Source organism: Salvelinus sp. IW2-2015, linkage group LG20, assembly GCF_002910315.2.
Source record: "Salvelinus sp. IW2-2015 linkage group LG20, ASM291031v2, whole genome shotgun sequence".
In the NCBI taxonomy this organism is placed as follows: domain Eukaryota; kingdom Metazoa; phylum Chordata; class Actinopteri; order Salmoniformes; family Salmonidae; genus Salvelinus; species Salvelinus sp. IW2-2015.
This window is the reverse complement of record NC_036860.1, coordinates 77385517-77404862: the sequence shown is the minus strand read 5'-3', so window position 1 is coordinate 77404862 and position 19346 is coordinate 77385517. Positions and strand designations below refer to the sequence as shown.

At 42.5% G+C, this 19346-nt stretch overlaps 1 protein-coding gene across 1 annotated transcript in view; it reads left to right on the top strand.

Moving 5' to 3' along the window:
• LOC111981235 (protein shisa-6) overlaps positions 1-19346 on the top strand; it is a 62738-nt gene that overhangs the window by 1331 nt on the left and 42061 nt on the right. The gene's annotated exons all lie outside the window — the stretch shown is intronic.

The window sequence follows — 19346 nt, the reverse complement described above, 5'->3', positions numbered from 1 at the left end:
CACCTTACAAATTTTACCAAAATTGTGGTTATAAAATTGCAGACACAATAACACCATCAGAATGTGTCTCGTCACACACCACACACACACACACACACACACACACACACACACACACACACCACACACACAACACACACCACACACACCACACACACACACACAACACACACACACACACACACACACACACACAACAACACACACACACACTGTTAATCATGACATAGCAACCATTTTAATGCTTGTTCACCATCCTTGTCTATCCTAATCATCTACAAAACCCATGACTGCTTCATACTTGGAGAACAGACCAGCACAGACATTGAAGCCTGCTTTCCACTCCTCCTTGTGGAGTTGTTTGTCTATGTTCAGCATTAGGTACACCAGACAGCCATGCTTTCTGAAAGCTGTACTGGGCTGTGTTAATGATAGTGGCAGGGCGTCTGCTCTGATGCCCTGCATTATGAGGAGCTGGTGCGATTAGCCGCCAACCCACTCTATGGGCACAGGGTCTAGGTGTGTGAAGTGTTGAGAGTGGTCTTATCTGGCGGGAGCAGAAAGCAGTGTGTGGCTGTTTTCCGGCAGGAAGCAGGGGTCTCCATAGTGAGAATGAGTTACATACTGTAGGAGATATTAGGAACGTCCAATCTCCCTGCCAGGACAGCTGCCCTAAATCGTCTACAGAGTGCTGCGCTGCAAAGACAGAGAACAGCCATTTGTTTACTACTTAGCTTTATGCACCAACTCTAGCTATTACCATTCGTATACTACCAGATTAAGAACATTTAGGTTTCTATGTTGCAATTCAGTCGATTTATATTTCGACTGATAAATTCAATAGGTGTACATCATAATGTAGTTTTCTTGGCATTGACAGGAAGTCACTTATGTACAACTATCATCAATGATTTTAAGCCTCCTTAGTGAGCGGAGACGAGACTCTGTCAGCTCAACTGACTCCATTGTTCTCGTACAGTAGACAGTTCTGTACACAGTGATCTGGCACGAAGAAGAGTTGGAGGATTTGACAAGTACAGCATGCAGTGCGTGATAATGCTGAGTGTATTTCATCCACACATGGCCATTGTGTTAATGCCTATATGAGTCAGTCAAGGGAAAAACATAACAAAAGGAGAGAGTACTTTTCAAATCTGAACAAAGCAGTAACTCATTGAGGCATTTCTCTTTTCAATTAGCTTTGAGAAATGCCATTATGTTTCTGCCAAAAGCTTCAGTCCATTTCCCAAGGTGACTGCCAGCTGAGAAGTGAGCAAGGAAAATAATTGGATGGCTATTGCACTGTTTCCCCTGATCTACTCAACAGTGGTTCAAAAATGGAAGAGACTTTTTGGACAAAGAGTGGAGAAATGTGTGTGGAGGTGAGAGGCAAGGTGAAATGAGAGTGAGATTTGTTTTAGAAGTTTGTACCACAACGCTGTCTTTACTCTTGAAGAGTAATTGTCATCAGACAACAGACAATGGAGATGGACAATACCTTTTAGGTGCGGTCGTCCCAGTGTCACGAATCCAGAGGAGATGAAGTTATGATCAAGTGGCCTTGGCGGAAGTTCTCTTTCCCGTAGTGCCCTTGTGGAGAATGCAGAGTTAAGATAGCATGAGATGACCAACACCATTTATCTGACCGAGACAATTCACTAAGCATATTCGTTGCTGATTTTCGTTCCAACCCTCAACATATGAAATCACAAACAACTGTGTACACATATCAGAGTCTGGGACACTCTTAATCAGGTGTGGACTCGAGTCACATGACTTGGACTCGTGTCAGACTCGAGTCACAAATATGATGACTTGCACTCGACTTTGACTTTAACACCAATGACTCGTGACTTGACTTGGACTTGAGCCCTTGACTCGAACTGACTTGATACCCTCCCCAAGCCCAAATATGAAAAACTATGCTATTAAAAAAGTGTGCAGCGCATCAACTCTTCACTTAACTGATTATTGAATCGGACGGCAGCAATCAAATTGTGCCAGCTGAGAAAAAGTTGCGTCGTGCAGTGCAGAGAATGTCGGCGAGTGAATTCAGATTGGAGCCCTTGGAAAGATGATACCCAAAATTATTATTTCGGATATGAAGACTACGCTGTAGTCAACAAAAAAACGGATTGCAACTTGCAAAACATGCGGGAAGAAAATTAGACGGAGCACAACTACTTCCAACTTAGTTCGACATTTGAAAGCTGCACAAAGAACGGTAAGTCGTGGCTAATATAGCCGACAGCTATATATAACTTTGCTTGTACAGCATGTTGGCTAACGTAACATTAAGTCAATGAGCCTCCATACAGTCAGTCAGTCGGGGAACGTGTTCATTGGACCCAAGATTGAGCCTACAAACTGGCTAGGCAGTTGGTAGCCTAAATCCTGCCTGATTGTACTGCTGTTCCTAAAATCTATTGACATACGTTAGCCTACTGTAACCACACACAGAGAGGGTTTGTGTGTTGTGTTTAGGTTGGCGATTGTGTATAAGCCTACATCGCGTGATAGTTGATCGCTATGGGGGGTCTTTCTCATGGCTACCCATGTATTTCCATGGAAATATAATGTTTATTTGGAAAGTAATAAATATATAATATTTTATAAAGCATTCATGATTTGCGTAAATGTATGATACTTGTCACGCCCTGACCATAGATTGCTTTGTATGTTTCTAATTTTTGTTTGGTCAGGGTGTGATGTGGTGGGCATTCTATGTTTGTATGTCTGTTTCTATTTCTATTGTGTTTGGCCTGGTATGGTTCCCAATCAGAGGCAGCTGTCAATCGCTACGTTGTCTCTGATGAGAACCATACTTAGTAGCCTGTTTTCCCACTTTGAATTGTGGTGTTATTTTCTGTTTAGTGTTTGTTGCACCTTTCAGAACTGTTCGTTGGTCGTTTTGTTGTTTTTTGTTCGAGTGTTCATATTTATTAAAAGTATTATGGAATACTTATCACGCTGCACTTTGGTCCTCTTCTCCTTCTCCCGACGACGTTCGTGACAATACTAACTATTACTCTTTGTAAAAATATAAATGGTATTTACATTTGGTGAAGAGTACTATGACTTGTTTAGGATTGAAACTCAAAGTTTAGACTTGAGACTTGACTCGGACTTGCCTGCCTCTGACTTGGGACTTGACTTGAGTCTAAGACTTGAGACTTACTTGTGACTTGTAAAACAATGACTTGGTCCCACCTCTGGTCTTAATACATCCAACCCCCTAGTTAATGAACGTATTGTATGATGCATTAGCCTCATTCTTTAGTTAGCTGAATAGCTGTGTTCACGGGAGTTTGTCTTTTATGAGTCTTAGTTCAGTTCAGCCAGTACTCTGACAGATAGTGAGGAGGCCTCTGTATTTCACTCCCTCTTTGGCTCAGACAACTGGTAAAGAACAGGACACAGAGGAAAGGAAGGTCTTACATTAACAATTTATGCTGTCTGATGTACACTCAGGATCATTCACCACCGCAAAAGGTCACCTCCCCAAAGCTGCGAGCTGGGGAGCTAGTGAAGACCTCCCCTTCTCATATCGTTCACAAATTAAACAAAGAATTCCCATTCAGGGTCAAAAGCCCTGCCCTTTTGCCAAAGCAGGTAAACATTCAAACTTTATTGGATGGCAAAATGTCTTTCAGGCTTGGGCACTTGACCCTGAAGATGTGGAGAGATTCTAAAGAACCCTTCTAACCGAGACACTCTCCTGTGTTTTAAAACTGATTCATTCCATCCTCAATTTATACAGTAGAACACTTATTGCCCCACATAGACCTACAATATGGAGGACCTTATATAAATGATTCATAAACTGTGTAATTGGATCTATCTTCATAATCATGACAGCTGCAAGTGTAGTACTGTATCTATGAAATGTCAGTTTATAAAAAATGTGCCTTGCAACAAAACATTTCATCCTGATTTCCTTGGTCTTAAAGATCACAATGTAACATAATTTGTTCCAAGATGATATATTGTGTCTGGCTGGAACAAGTCCTGTAAATGAGAGTGCAGAGGTCCACAATGGACCGTCAAAGTGCCTGCCAGCAGTCTGACGACAACCATTTGTCCTGCCAATCGAACACCAAAATGTTGTGCACAAAAAGATGCAGGTAGGCTGAGAAAGTGAGTGTGTGTCAGACAGTGAAAGCTTAAACTGAAAATAGAGGAGAAAACAACATGACGGCTGTCTTACAAAGGCCTATTGAGTTCCCCTCCCTAGCTCTCTTCCTTCCTGTTAGTGCCAGTCTGCATTAGCTGGCAAATAGTTCAACAGCCTCATCTTCAATGGAGCAACTTCAAAGTCAATAGGCGTCACTCAGACCTTTGGGCATAGAGGCAGATATCGAACCACATTTCAAATATCATAATGAGAAGGAACACCTGGGACCATTAGCCCTGGTCTTCATTACACTGACGTTGACACAGGCCTGAGCTCTCTAAAGCCGTTTGGTTCTGTTTTCAAGCCCAACGGATACTGTAAACTGATTGCTGCAACATTTTCCCCATCACTGTTACTTTGGGATTTTCATACTTAGAAAACTAGTAAAACGTAATGACTCTCAGGATTGTAAGAAGTTGACGTGTCCAATTTATGCTGGAATAAAAAGAGCTTTTATGTGCAAGTTTTTTTATCTGTTCGAGTAGCCTTCATGAAGTGTTCTTGGCTTAGAATAATACCAAGGGAAAACAACTACAACACATACAATGCATTTCTGAAAGTATCAGACCTCTTCCCTTTTTTCCAATTACACCTTATTCTAAAAATGGATGAAAAATCATTTACACAGTCTACACAGAATCCCCATAAAAAAGAAATACCTAAATAACCTTATAAGTATTCAGACCCTTTGCTATTAGACTTGAACAAATTGAGCTCAGGGCATCCGTTCCATTGATCATCCTTGAGTGTTTCTACAACTTGATTGAGTCCACCTTGCGTAAAATTCAATTATTGGACATGATTTTGGAAAAGGCGTGACAACCTGTCGTATTAAGGTCCCACAGTTGACAGGCCATGTCAGAGCAAAAAAACTAAGCCATGAGGTCGAAAGAATTGTCTCGTAGAAGCTCTGCAAACAGAATTGTGTCGAGGTAACAGATCTGGAGAGTACCAAAACATTCTGGCTCATCGAAGGTCCTCAAAAACCACAGTGCCTCCACTCATTTCTTAAAATGGAAGAAAGTTTGGGATCACCAATACTCTTCCTAAAATCTGCCGACTCCCAAACTTGAGCAATGCGGGGAGAAGGCCTTGGCAGGGAGGTGACAAGAAACCTGATGGTCACTCTCTGAAAGAGCATCCAGAGTTCCTCTGTGAGAGATGGGACAAACCTCCAGAAGGACAACCATCTCGAGAACCCCCCAACCAATCAGGCCTTATATGGTAGATTAGATGCGTGACGGAAGCCACTCCTCAGTAAAAGGCACATGACAGCCCGCTTAGAGTGTGTGCAAAAGGCACCTTAAACGGTCTCAGACCATGAGAACGAAAGGTGGAACTCTTGGCCGGAATGCCAAGCGTCACGTCTGGAAAAACCTGGCACATTCCTGGTGGCTATGGTGCAAGCCACTTGGTTTTTACGGCAGACTGGGAGGACTTCAGGATCGAGGAAAGATGAACAGAGCAAATACAGAAAGAAATCCTTAAATGAAAAATGGCTCCACAGTCTCAGACCTCAGACTGGTGCGAAGTTCACCTTTCCAACAGGACAATGACCCTAAGCACACAGCCAAGACAATGCAGGATGTGGCTTCGAGACAAGTCTCTGAATACCCTTAGTGCCCAGCCCAAGAGGGACAATCAATTTAGAATAAGCTTTAACGTACAAAATGTCTGGAAAAAGTGAAGGTCGAAATTACTTCCGAGATGCACTGACTCCGCCAGTGTTTGACAAAGCTGTGATGGGGATAATCAGCTTTCTAACCTTGGTCACTCTAAGGACAGCGCCTAAGGTCTGAATTCAGGTTCTACTGTAGAGACTTTTGACTATGATACATTGTGTCTATATGCTGGAAATACCACGATTACATTATCTTCGAAGGGTAATTGAACTGTATTTCTTTAGCAGAAGACTTTAGGTCAAGCAGAGACCAACCAACATCAATGAGAAAAATATGTATAGAACATAACATAGTTCCAATGTGAAAATAAAACAACAAGAATAAATCTGAATTGTGAGAAAAAACAGATATAATCATTTGAGGATCTCATGTATTACTGCAGATTCCCAGTATATCCCAACATATAATCTACAATGACCACCAAGACACAATAGCATTTGTAATACAGTATGTAATGGAACTCATACGTATAGTGAGGCTAGTTCAGTCAAGGACAGTTTAATCCCATATAGTACAGCTGATGCCAGACTTAGAGAGAGACCGTAACAGTATTTCACAACAGAAAGATGAGTCGTGTAGAAAGGAGCCACAAGGGATGAGACCACTAATGCACAGACTGACATGAACCCAAAACAAAATAGTCAGCCTCTAGGGAAGTATCCTGCATAGTTCCCACAATCTCTGGAATGTAAAACACTGGGGAAGTTCCAGCTAGTCCACAATCTCTTAATGTAAAACACTGGGGAATTATCCCAGCATAGTCCACCATCTACTTAATGTAAAACCACTTGGGGGATGTGTCCAGCGTATAGTCCACAATCTCTTAATGTAAAAATCTCTCTCTTCTTGTAAATTTTAGGTGTCTGCAAGGTAAGTGGTATTTTACCAAGTGACAAAAACAAATACTGTTTTACATTTGCTTCTAATTCAAATTCAAATATTTCCTTGCAAATCCATAAGGTTTGTTCAATATGTTCATATCTTTATACAACGAATGTATGTGAAAATTAGGTAGGCTAATTGGGGTTTGAACAGCAATCCTCTGCCTTCCTGTTAGGCCACATCACTGCTGCCTGGTGTTACAGTAACTGTCATTACAAAGCCGAGGGCTTTTCCACCTCAAACAGCTGGCTGTCAACAGGCTCTCTGTCTGCTCCCTGTACCTCCTATTACTATCACCAGTTTTACCGCCGGTATTGGCACTGACCCAGTATATAGCTTACTCTCTTACTCTCTTATTTCTTATTTGTCGTGTTTTCTTTATTATATTTATATATATTGTTGTGACCTGCACAGACAGCTGTGTRTTATGTGTTATGCTGTTCGTTGGTTGTGTTGTACTTACCAGTACCCAGTGTTCACGGGGTCCGACATGCCAGTCAAACTGCTATCTGCCAACCACGGGAATGCCTGGAATGTTCTGGTGCCCGGCATCCTGATGGTTGGTGGAGCGGCGGGTGGGGGGTGTGGGGGGTGGAGCATCACCAGTTTAAGACCACGCTTAGCCATTGTTCTCTCTCTGACGTCTGGTCTTAACAAGAGACGGTCACGGTTGATTAATATGGGTATCCTTATTTGGCGTGGGCTACGGCCAAACAGTAGCCTGTGTTGAGTTTGGTTAATAAATTGGGAATTTGTAAACTCAATTCTCTGTCTGAACAATTGTTCATTTATGATCTAGCCAGGTCATGACAATATATACAGTGCCTTGCAAAAGTATTCACCCSCCTTGGTGTTTTTCCTATTTTGTTGCATTACAACCTGTAATTTTAATAGATTTTTATTTTTATTTCATGTAATGGACATAAACAAAATAGTCCATATTGGTGAAGTGAAATTTAAAAAATAACTTGTTTAAAAATAAAAAATAAATTAAGAACAGAGAAGTGGTGTGTGCATATGTATTCACCCCTTATGCTATGAAGCACCTGAATAAGATCTGGCGCAACCAATTACCTTCAGAAGTCACATGATTTGTTAAATAAAGTCCACCTGTGTGCAATCTAAGTGTCAAATGATCTGTCACATGATCGCAGTATATATACACCTGTTCTGAAAGGCCACAGAGTCTGTAACACCATTAAGCAATGGGCACCACCAAGCAAGCGGCACTACGAAGACCAAGGAGCTCTCCAAACAGGTCAGAGACAAAGTTGTGGAGAAGTACAGATCAGGGTTGGGTTATAAAAAAATATCAGAAACTTAGAACAGCCCAAAGAGCACCATTAAATCCATTATAACATTTTTTAAAGAACATGGCGCCATAACAAACCTGCCAAGAGAGGGCCGCCCACCAAAACTCACAGAACAGGCAAGGAGGGCATTAATCAGAGAGGCAACAAAGAGAACAAAGATAACCCTGAAGGAGCAGCAAAGCGCCACAGCGGAAATTGGAGTATCTGTCCACTTTAAGCCGTACACTGCACAGAGCTGGGCTTTATGGAAGAGTGGCCAGAAAAAAGCCATTAAAGAAAAAAATAAGAAAGAACATTTGGTGTTCGCCAAAAGGCATGTGGGAGACTCCCCAAACATATGGATGAAGGTACTCTGGTCAGATGAGACTAAAATTGAGCTTTTTGGCCATCAAGAAAAACGCTATGTCTGGTGCAAACCCAACACCTCTCATCACCCCGAGAACGCCATCCCCACAGTGAAGCATGGTGGTGGCAGCATCATACCGTGGGGATGTTTTTCATTGGCAGGGACTGGGAAACTGGTCAGAATTGAAGGAACGATGGATGGCGCTAAATACAGGGAAATTCTTGAGGGAAACCTGTTTCAGTCTTCCAGGGATTTGAGACTGGACACAGGTTCACCTTCCAGCAGGACAATGACCCTAAAGCAACACTCGAGTGGTTTAAGGGGAAACATTAAAAGTCTTGGAATGGCCTAGTCAAAGCCAAGACCTCAATCCAATTGAGAATCTGTGGTATGACTTAAAGATTGCTGTACACAAGAGGAACCCATCCAACTTGAAGGAACTGGAGCAGTTTTGCCTTGAAGAATGGGCAAAAATCCCAGTGGCTAGATGTGCCAAGCTTATAGAGACATACCCCAAGAGACTTGCAGCTGTAAATGCTGCAAAAGGTGGCTCTAAAAAGTATTGACTTTGGGGGGGTGAATAGTTATGTATGCTCAAGTTTTCAGTTTGTCTTATTTCATGTTTGTTTTACAATTTTCATCTTCAAAGTGGTAGGCATGTTGTGTAAATCAAATGCTACAACCACCCCCCAAAATACATTTTAATTCCAGGTTGTAAGGTAACAAAATAGGAAACATGTCAAGGGGGGTGAATACTTTCGCAAGCCACTGTATATATTTGTTTTTTAAATACAATTTAAATTGAAAAGCATTTAACTGTACTTGTACATGTGACAATAAAGCTTAACTTGACAGACATGTTACGTGTCCCCACCACATCATTATAACCCTGCTACAATACACCATACTGTAACCCTGCTAGCAGATAGTCATACTGTAACCTGCTACATATACACCATACTGTAACCCGCTGCTACAATACGTCATACTGTAACCTGCTACAATACACCATACTGTACCCTGCTACACTTCGCCATACTGTAACCCTGCTACATACAGCATACGTAACCCTGCTACAATACGCATACTGTACCCTGCTACAATACGTCATACTGTAACCCTGCTACAATATCGCCATACTGTAACCTGCTACAAGTACACCATACTGTAACCCTGCTACAATACAGTCATTACTGTAACCTGCTACAAATACGCTCATACGAACCCTGCACATACATACTTAACCCTGCTACAATACATCATACTGTAACCCTGCTACAATACACCATACTGTAACCCTGCTACAATACACCATACTGTAACCCTGCTACAATACACCATACTGTAACCCTGCTACAATACATCATACTGTAACCCTGCTAACAATACACATACTGTAACCCTGCTACAATATCACCATACTGTAACCTGCTACAATACACCATACTGGTAACCCTGCTACAATACTCATACTGTAACCCTGCTACAATAACACCATATCTGTAACCTCTGCTACAATACATCATACTGTAACCCTGCTACAATACATCATCAACTGTACACCCTGCTAAGCACGTCATACGTGTAACCCTGCTACATACTTCAGAGACGTCCTGCTCAATACACCATGGACTGTAACCCTGCTTAGAATTACACATAACTGTAACCCTGCTACAATACGCCATACTGTAACCCTGCTACACATATCGTCATACTGTAACCCTCTACAATACCATCTGTTAACCCTGCTTACAATACACCATACTGTAACCCTGCTACAATACACCATACTGTAACCCCTGCTACAATACTCATACTGTAACCCTGCTACAATACCCATACTGTAACCCCTGCTACAGTACACCATACTGTAGACCTGCACAATATCACCATACTGACCCCTGCTACAATACACCAATACTGTAACCTCGCCTACGAGATACACCATACTGTAACCCTGCTACACATACACCAACTGTAACCCTGCTACAATACGCATACTGGTACACCTCTACAATACCGTTCATACTATCTGTACCCCTGCTAACAAATACTACATACTGTAACCCTGCTACATACACCATTACTGTAACCTGCTACATACACCATACTGTAACCCTGCTACAATACGCCATACTGTAACCCTGCTACAATACCCATATCGTAACCGCTGTCTACAATACACCATATACTGTAACCCTGCTACAATACTCATACTGTAACCCTGCTACAATACACCATACTGTAACCCTGCTACAATACACATACGTGTAAACCCTGCTTACAATACACCATACTGTAACCCTGCTACATATACACCATTACTGTAACCCTGCTACAATACGCATGCTGTAACCCTGCTACAATTACAGCATAACTGTAACCCTGCTTACAATACACCCATACTGTAACCCTGCTACAATACTAACTGCAACCCTCACAATACGTATAGCTAACCCTCTACAATACATCATACTGTAACCCTGCTACAGATACACCATACTGTAACCCTGCTTACAAAGTACACCCATACTGTAACCCTGCTACAATACATCATACTGTAACCCTGCTACAATACACCATACTGTAACCCTGCTACAATACACCATCTGTATCTCTAGCATCTCTCTTCAGTCCCTAAATTCCTTTCAAGTTCCTTTCAAGTGTGTATTATGATATTCTGGATCCTTTCCCCATGCATTTATGTGGAACTATCAATATGTATTAATGAATATCCATATGCTAATAGGGAGATATAACGCAGTGTACAATCAAGATAGTTTCAAGAAAAACAACTGCTTAGCACAATAGGAATGACCTCAAATTTTATTGAGCAAAATCCTTTAGTTCTCTGTACACTCTACTCATACAGACACTATGGGGCTGCAAGCTAACGTACAAGCTCATATAGCTCACGGTAGATAGTTTTTGTGGCTGGCTAGTGAAGTGTCTGTTGGAAGGCTTGTGGAGTGACTGTGATTTATAAATGATATCAGTGAGTGGTTTGAATTGGCAATGTCTATCCATCTCCACTCTTCCGTGATGGATTGGCCAGGCAGACGTGTCCATTTAGCCACTGTGGACCACAACAGATTTATTAGACACAGCTAAAGGCCAAGCAGCTGCCACACAGGAAATGCTTCAGTAGATTCCACTTCATTCATCTAAATGACAAACACTGAATTGATAAAAGGTGTTTTTGAAGCTGGTGAAGATATATCTGCCAGTTGATATAAGTATCTCCACTTGGAGGAGTTTCTGAAGAGGGGTGGGCTTCTTCCTGCATTGTTTGGAGGTCATTGCGAGGTTGTTGGAGAATTTGAGAGAGAGAATCGGATTGTTACAATAAAACTATCCAAGATGTTTGACAGATTAGAGGTATGTTGTCGTGGAACAGCCATAAATCAGAGTTAGAAATGATTTGTCCTCAAATGAGACATTAACCTTGCAAATGACTAATTGGTTGTGAAAATAAAAATCTTACCAAAGCTAAGTTATGTCACGAATGTAATAAATGCTAATCTGTTTGTCCTAACTGACTTAAGACAAGAATGTGAGGGCATTGCCAGTGGGAGTAGACTAATGTGGGTCGAATATTTCAGAATATTGTTATAAATGTAATTTCGTCATTCTGAACCCCAGGCCTTTTTCCTTCAAAAGTAACTCCTTTCACAAAACCGAACTGTTTTTGAGGTCAAAAAAATTATCCTTTGTCCATTGTGACGCTTTCAGATATCAAGTGAACAAACATTACCCTTGTCTTAAGGATTTTTTGTGTCCCCCCCTCACCCCTCTGGCTGTGACATCCACTGATGTGCATCCTGCTTAATTATTTTTTCATAAGTTGCTCCCTGATTTTGTCCCAGGGGGAATTGGTTTCTCCTCATCCCAATCCATTTAAGGTGACCTTGTCTCATAGGAACAGTGCTGCAGCCCTCCCACATCCCTCCCTTTTTCTCTAATCCCTGAGGCTCCACATTGGTAGGGGAGGTCAAGTACACCAAGCAGGTGTCACCTGACCCATTATGGAGATCTCTCCATGTCTCAGGTCTAAAGGCAGACATTTCAGCTAAGTGATATCCCAGAAAGGAGGGGTGTAAGAGGAGGTAGGTACTGAAGAGGAAACTGTATACAGTATATTTGTATTTAACTAGGCAAGTGAGTTAAGAACCAATTCTTATTTACAATGACTGCCTAGGAACAGTGGGGCAGAACGACAGAGTTTTACCTTGGCAGCTCAGGGATTCAATCTAGCAACCTTTCAGTTACTGGCCCAACTCTCTAACCACTAGGCTACCTGCCGCCCCACTATATCACTACGAGGGACAGTCAAAGACCCAGTGCAGAGGAGTAAAGGGGTACCACGCCCTGTAGTGAAATGTTGCAGTTCCAAGACAAGTGGAAAAGGAAATGGCTGGGCAGAGTGTCTTAGCTGTGACCTCTACTGTTCACGCCAGATTGGGAGGGTGTTAAAAGCTTAACCCCTGAGGGACCTCCCAGTAGCGTGAGCTGCCCAGCCGTCCATCACCCCTCCTGACCAGTCTACTGTGACCACTTCACTGTGCCCTTCGGCTGTGTGACAGCCAGGGGAGGAGGAGAGGCATGCCACGCATGGCCCTGCCAGCTAGATCCTAATGGACAGGCCTGAGCACCAAGACGGACTGTAATCCAATAATAGTGGGCCATTGTGACGGAGGCACAGAACTCTCTACCTTCACACGCAAACGACTCTCTCCCCACTATTATGAGTTTTCTGTCTAAAAAAATACAGGAAAAAATTCTAAAGGATTTATTCATGGTGATATAGTTGATGGGAGAATATTCTCTTTGTTGCCTGTCTTTGGAAAGAGGCGCAATCCATTTTTATTTTAAGAACCAGGGCACTATTCAGAGTTGGAGCTCCTGCAAGACATCTAAAGTGCTTCTTGTTAAGGTCATGTCTGTTGTGACATAACAGTTTGTGTCATAGCGTGCCAAATGTTGCGTTACATATGAATATGTGAACAAATTGTTTGCAACTGGTATTTTAGATAATCTTGACATTCTTTTCGATCGTAATCCAAAATCAATCAGTCAATCAATGCAGCAGGGTGAAGGTAAATCATAGATGAATTCAGATGTATAAAAGATCCTTGTGAATAGTTCACAAACYCATAAAGGCTATCGAGCGACACTGCTCTCACTGACCTTGTTCCTTTCTGTTCTCAGCAAGAGCCWCATTGGCACAAGCTGTGTTTTCCTTCTCTCTCCTGATGAGCATGTCTCTGAGCAGTGTACAGCCTCTGCTCTGTGCTGTAGGAATCTGGAACAGCCAAATGCACAATATGAATTGATTATAATCCTTATTCAGCCTGTCTATTAAAGAAGCAGGCTAAAGGAAGTGATTAGGTTGGCTTCATGAGTCTCATGCTCCCTTAGTCCCACATGCCTTTAACAGTGGCCTGGGTGGCTGTGGGCTGGGACTCAGCTCTCTAACCGCTAGCCTTCTGATTTTTATTATTTATTTTATTTTATTTTACGTTTATTTAACTAGGCAAGTCAGTTAAGAACAAGTTCTTATTTCTTTATCTTACTGATAAACACAATGATACCCTCACATCACCTCTAGTGATCCATGGTCATTTTATGCATTATGCACTGCTGTTGTGTGTGTTTGTCCAGTGAAATCACATTTGAAGTGCCKGAGATGGATCAGCATGTATGGTGTGTGTGCGCGTGCAAGAGCAATATGCATATTGATGCCATCTGAGTTTTGATGGTACTCTGCATTATGAATTGGCATGGAAACACCTAGATATACATTCATTCATTGCTTACTTATCCCAACGTGTCTTTATGTCAAATTGGAAATATAATTATCTTTCTCCCATCTCCATATCAGGAGTTGGTGCATTTATTCTTGAGGACGTACCACTTCAGAATAGAATCGCAGAGCCTCCTTGAATTCCAATGTGCCTGTTGAGCTTGAGTTAGGATTCAGTGTGTGCGACAGTGTTTACTATTCAGTTAAATGATTTTCACATTTGTATCATGTTGTATGAATGTGCTTTGTGAAAATGACACACCAACTTGCACAGCAATACAAACATAATTGTATAGCCTATTGTAGGGAATTAGTATTTGTGATCTCACACATTAAAGCACACGTTAAGTGTGATGCAGGCAAAAGTCCTTGGGAGGCTAGTATGTCTTATTATAGTTCTCCTCAGGTTTAAGAGACTCCTATTCATTCTATCCTTTACATAGCATTCCATTCATAACTGTCTGTATCTCTTACTATGTTGAAAAGCAAGGGCACTGTACGCTATAACGTTGTGATTATCTCTGTGTGACTTAATGTTATGAGCTCCTGAAGGGGCGGAAGGTAGCCTAGTGGGTAAGTCAAAATAAATCAAAATCAAATGTAATTATAAAGCCCTTCTTACATCAGCTGATATGTCAAAGTGCTGTACAGAAACCCAGCCTAAAACCCCAAACAGCAAGCAATGCAGGTGTAGAAGCACGGTGGCTAGGAAAAACTCCCTTGAAAGGCCAGAACCTAGGAAGAAACCTAGAGAGGAACCAGGCTATGAGGGGTGGCCAGTCCTCTTCTGGCTATGCCGGGTGGAGATTATAACAGAACATGGCCAAGATGTACAAATGATGACCAGCAGGGATGACCAGCAGGGTCAAATAATAATAATCACAGTGGTTGTCGAGGGTGCAACAGGTCAGCACCTCAGGAGTAAATGTCAGTTGGCTTTTCATAGCCAATCATTCAGAGTATCTCTACCGCTCCTGCTGTCTCTAGAGAGTTGAAAACAGCAGGTCTGGGACAGGTAGCACATCCGGTGAAGAGGTGAGGGTTCCATAGCCGCAGGCAGAACAGTTGAAACTGGAGCAGCAGTACGGCCAGGTGGACTGGGGACAGCCAGGAGTCATCAGGCCAGGTAGTCCTGAGGCATGGTCCTAGGGCTCAGGTCCTCCGAGAGAGAGAGAGAGAAAGAAAGAAAGAAAGAAAGAAAGAAAGAAAGAAAGAAAGAAAGAAAGAAAGAAAGAAAGAAAGAAAGAAAGAAAGAAAGAAAGAAAGAAAGAAAGAAAGAAAAAGAGAGAGAATCAGAGACAGCATACTTAAATTCACACAGGACACCAGATAAGACAGGAGAAATACTCCAGATATAACAGACTGACCCTAGTCCCTGACACATAAACTACTGCAGCATAAATACTGGAGGCTGAGACAGGAGGGGTCGGGAGACACTGTGCGTTGGGCCAGTAACTGAAAGGTCGCTGGGTCAAATCCCCGAGACGAGTAGGTGAACAATCTGTCGATGTGCCCTTGAGCAAGGCACTTAACCCTAATTGCTCCTGTAAGTCACTCTGGATAAGAGCATCTGCTAAAATGTAAAACATTCCCCCTGTCTTCCCAGCATAGCTTTATATTTCATTAGTTTGCTCATACAGTTGGAAACATCACACCATATTAAAGACAATGTCAGGCGGGTTATTTGAAGGATTAATTTACATCTATATATTGTATATAGATACACAGCCTTTTATCAGGGCAGGGATATATTGCTGTCTCTATCTGAATTAGGGTTGCATGCTCCATGAGCTCATTAATAAGAGACATGCATTATTCATCAACTGTGCATTTTGATGGCAAGGTATAAAACAGCATTTTTTATGTAAACAGGGAAACAGTCGGACACTAGCGAGAGATGAGGAGACCACGCAGCCTTCAGGTTGGGGGTTGAAGTAAAGATGAAGTATAAGACCACTGGCAGGGCTTATTACCTACCGGGCTGGAGCACGAGGAACCAGAGAAGAGAGGAAGGGTGACAATTACACAGCCATTCAGCTACAGGGCACGGCGTATGCTAGCATGAAATGCTATTAGCGGGCCGACAAAGTTGTGAATTGAATGCTATAATGATGAAAAAGCCCTCTATGACATATCCAATYRTGTTAGGATGGAGATKAGTGTTATCTGCACTCCACCTGTCAATATCTATTATGAGGAGAGAGCAGCACAGGGCAGTGGTGGACWTGRAATTGCTTCTGTCAGCATGACGCCAACAAGCTAGCCGACACCAGAAGAGCAGCAGTGACCATACCACACCTGTCTGAATACTAATACCAGGGAGAGCAGATCTAGCATGCATAGCAGGACAGCTACAGTACTGTGCTGTATGTGGCCCAGACACTCAGTGCTGCTATTGAAGAAAGCCTGTTGTTCTGTAAAGGRAGGTTCTGCCATTACGTTGAAGGGATAGCTCATTCAAAGCTGGACCAAAGCTGACACAAATGGAGCAAATGGCTGAGAGATACAAACCATCTGACACCCAAATGCCAAAACACTGCAAGAAGCCCAGGCAGAGAGAGATTACAGGGAGGGACAATGTCTTAGCTATGTGGAAAGCCATGGGTGTCTACATTTTTCTGAATGTATTTACTCATAAATAGAGACACAGGTGCATGCAAACACACACACACACAACACAACACACAACACACACACCAACCACACAACCACAACACACACAAACACACACACACACACACACACACACACACCACACACACACACACACACACACACACACACACACATACACACACACACACAGGAATATCCACAATCAGCTCATCAGAGAGAGAGAAACTGCAGTGAGTGCACAATCAGAACGAGCAATGAGATGTGTGTTTTGTTATGCACATCAAATCCTTAGCTTTTCGGCATAATGGTGGTGGTGAACATTGAGCTGAGCGACAAGCTCTCATTCCAGCCACAAATGGCTGGTAATTGCAGCTCGGTGGAATGGCGTCCCAAAATCACAATTGCGGCTGATCCATAATCATCATACACTCTCCGCTGGCTGCTTCATTAGACAACGCCTCAGAGTAGATTTAGAGTGACAAGAGGAAGAAGGACAGGTCCATACACTAGAGCAGTTACATTTTCCTCACTTATATATATATATATATATATATATAATATATATATATATATATATATATATACAGTGGGGAGAACAAGTATTTGATACACTGCCGATTTTCAGGTTTTCCTACTTACAAAGCATGTAGAGGTCTGTCATTTTTATCATAGGTACACTTCAACTGTGAGAGACGGAATCTAAAACAAAAATCCGAAAATCACATTGTATGATTTTTAAGTAATTAATTAGCATTTATTGCATGACATAAGTATTTGATACATCAGAAAAGCAGCACTTAATATTTGTACAGAATCCTTTGTTTGCAATTACAGAGATCATACGTTTCCTGTAAGTTCTTGACCAGGTTTGCACACACTGCAGCGGATTTTGGCCCACTCCTCCATACAGACCTTTCCAGATCCTTCAGGTTTCGGGGGCTGTCGCTGGGCACATACGGACTTCCAGCTCCCTCCAAAAGTTTTCTATTGGGTTCAGGTCTGGAGACTGGCTAGGCACTCCAGGACCTTGAGATACTTCTTACGGAGCCACTCCTTAGTTGCCCTGGCTGTGTGTTTCGGGTCGTTGTCATGCTGGAAGACCCAGCCACGACCCATCATCAAGCTGCTTTACTGAGGGAAGGAGGTGTGTTGGCTAAGATCTCGCAATACATGGCCCCATCCATCCTCCCCTCAATACGGTGCAGTCGTCCTGTCCCCTTTGCAGAAAGCATCCCAAAGAATGATGTTTCCACCTCCATGCTTCACGGTTGGGATGGTGTTCTTGGGTGTACTCATCCTTCTTCTTCCAAACACGGCGAGTGGGAGTTTAGACCAAAAAGCTAAATTTTTTGTCTCATCAGACCACATGACCTCTCCCCATTCCTCCTCTGGATCATCCAGATGGTCATTGGCAACTTCAGACGGGCCTGGACATGCGCCTGCTTGAGCAGGGGGACCTTGTGTGCGCTGCAGGATTTTAATCCATGACGGCGTAGTGTGTTACTAATGGTTTTCTTTGAGACTGTGGTCCCAGCTCTCTTCAGGTCATTGACCAGGTCCTGCCGTGTAGTTCTGGGCTGATCCCTCACCTTCCTCATGATCATTGATGCCCCACGAGGTGAGATCTTGCATGGAGCCCAGACCGAGGGTGATTGACCATCAATCTTGAACTTCTTCTATTTTCTAATAATTGCGCCAACAGTTGTTGCCTTCTCACCAAGCTGCTTGCCTATTGTCTGTAGCCCATCCGCAGCCGTGTGCAGTGTCTACAATTTTATCCTTGATGTCCTTACACAGCTCTCTGGTCTTGGCCATTGTGGAGAGGTTGGAGTCTGTTTGATTGAGTGTGTGGACAGGTGTCTTTTATACAGGTAACGAGTTCAAACAGGTGCAGTTTAATACAGGTAATGAGTGGAGAACAGGAGGGCTTCTTAAAGAAAACTAACAGGTCTGTGAGAGCCGGAATTCTTACTGGTTGGTAGGTGATCAAATACTTATGTCATGCAATAAAATGCAAATGATTTAACTTAAAAATCATACAATGTGATTATCTGGATTTTTGTTTTAGATTCCGTCTCTCACAGTTGAAGTGTACTATGATAAAATTACAGACCCTCTACATGCTTTGTAAGTAGGAAACCTGCAAAATCGGCAGTGTTAATAAATACTTGTTCTCCCCACTGTATATATATATATACACACTGAGTGTTCAAAACATTAGGAACACCTTCCTAATATTGATTTGCAAACCCTTTTGGCTCTCAGAACAGCCTCAATCGTCGGGCATGGACTCTATAATGTGTCGAAAGCGTTCCACAGGGATGCAGGCCCATGTTGACTCTAATACTTCCACAGTTGTGTCAAGTTGTCTGATGTGTCCCTTTGGGGTGGTGGACCATTCTTGATACACATGAGAAACTGTTGAGCGTGAAAACCCAGCAGCGTTGCAGCGTTGCAGGGAAAGCACAGCGTGTTAACTCTCTCTCAGACCTGAACACGAACATGTATTGACATCTAATACAAATCATAT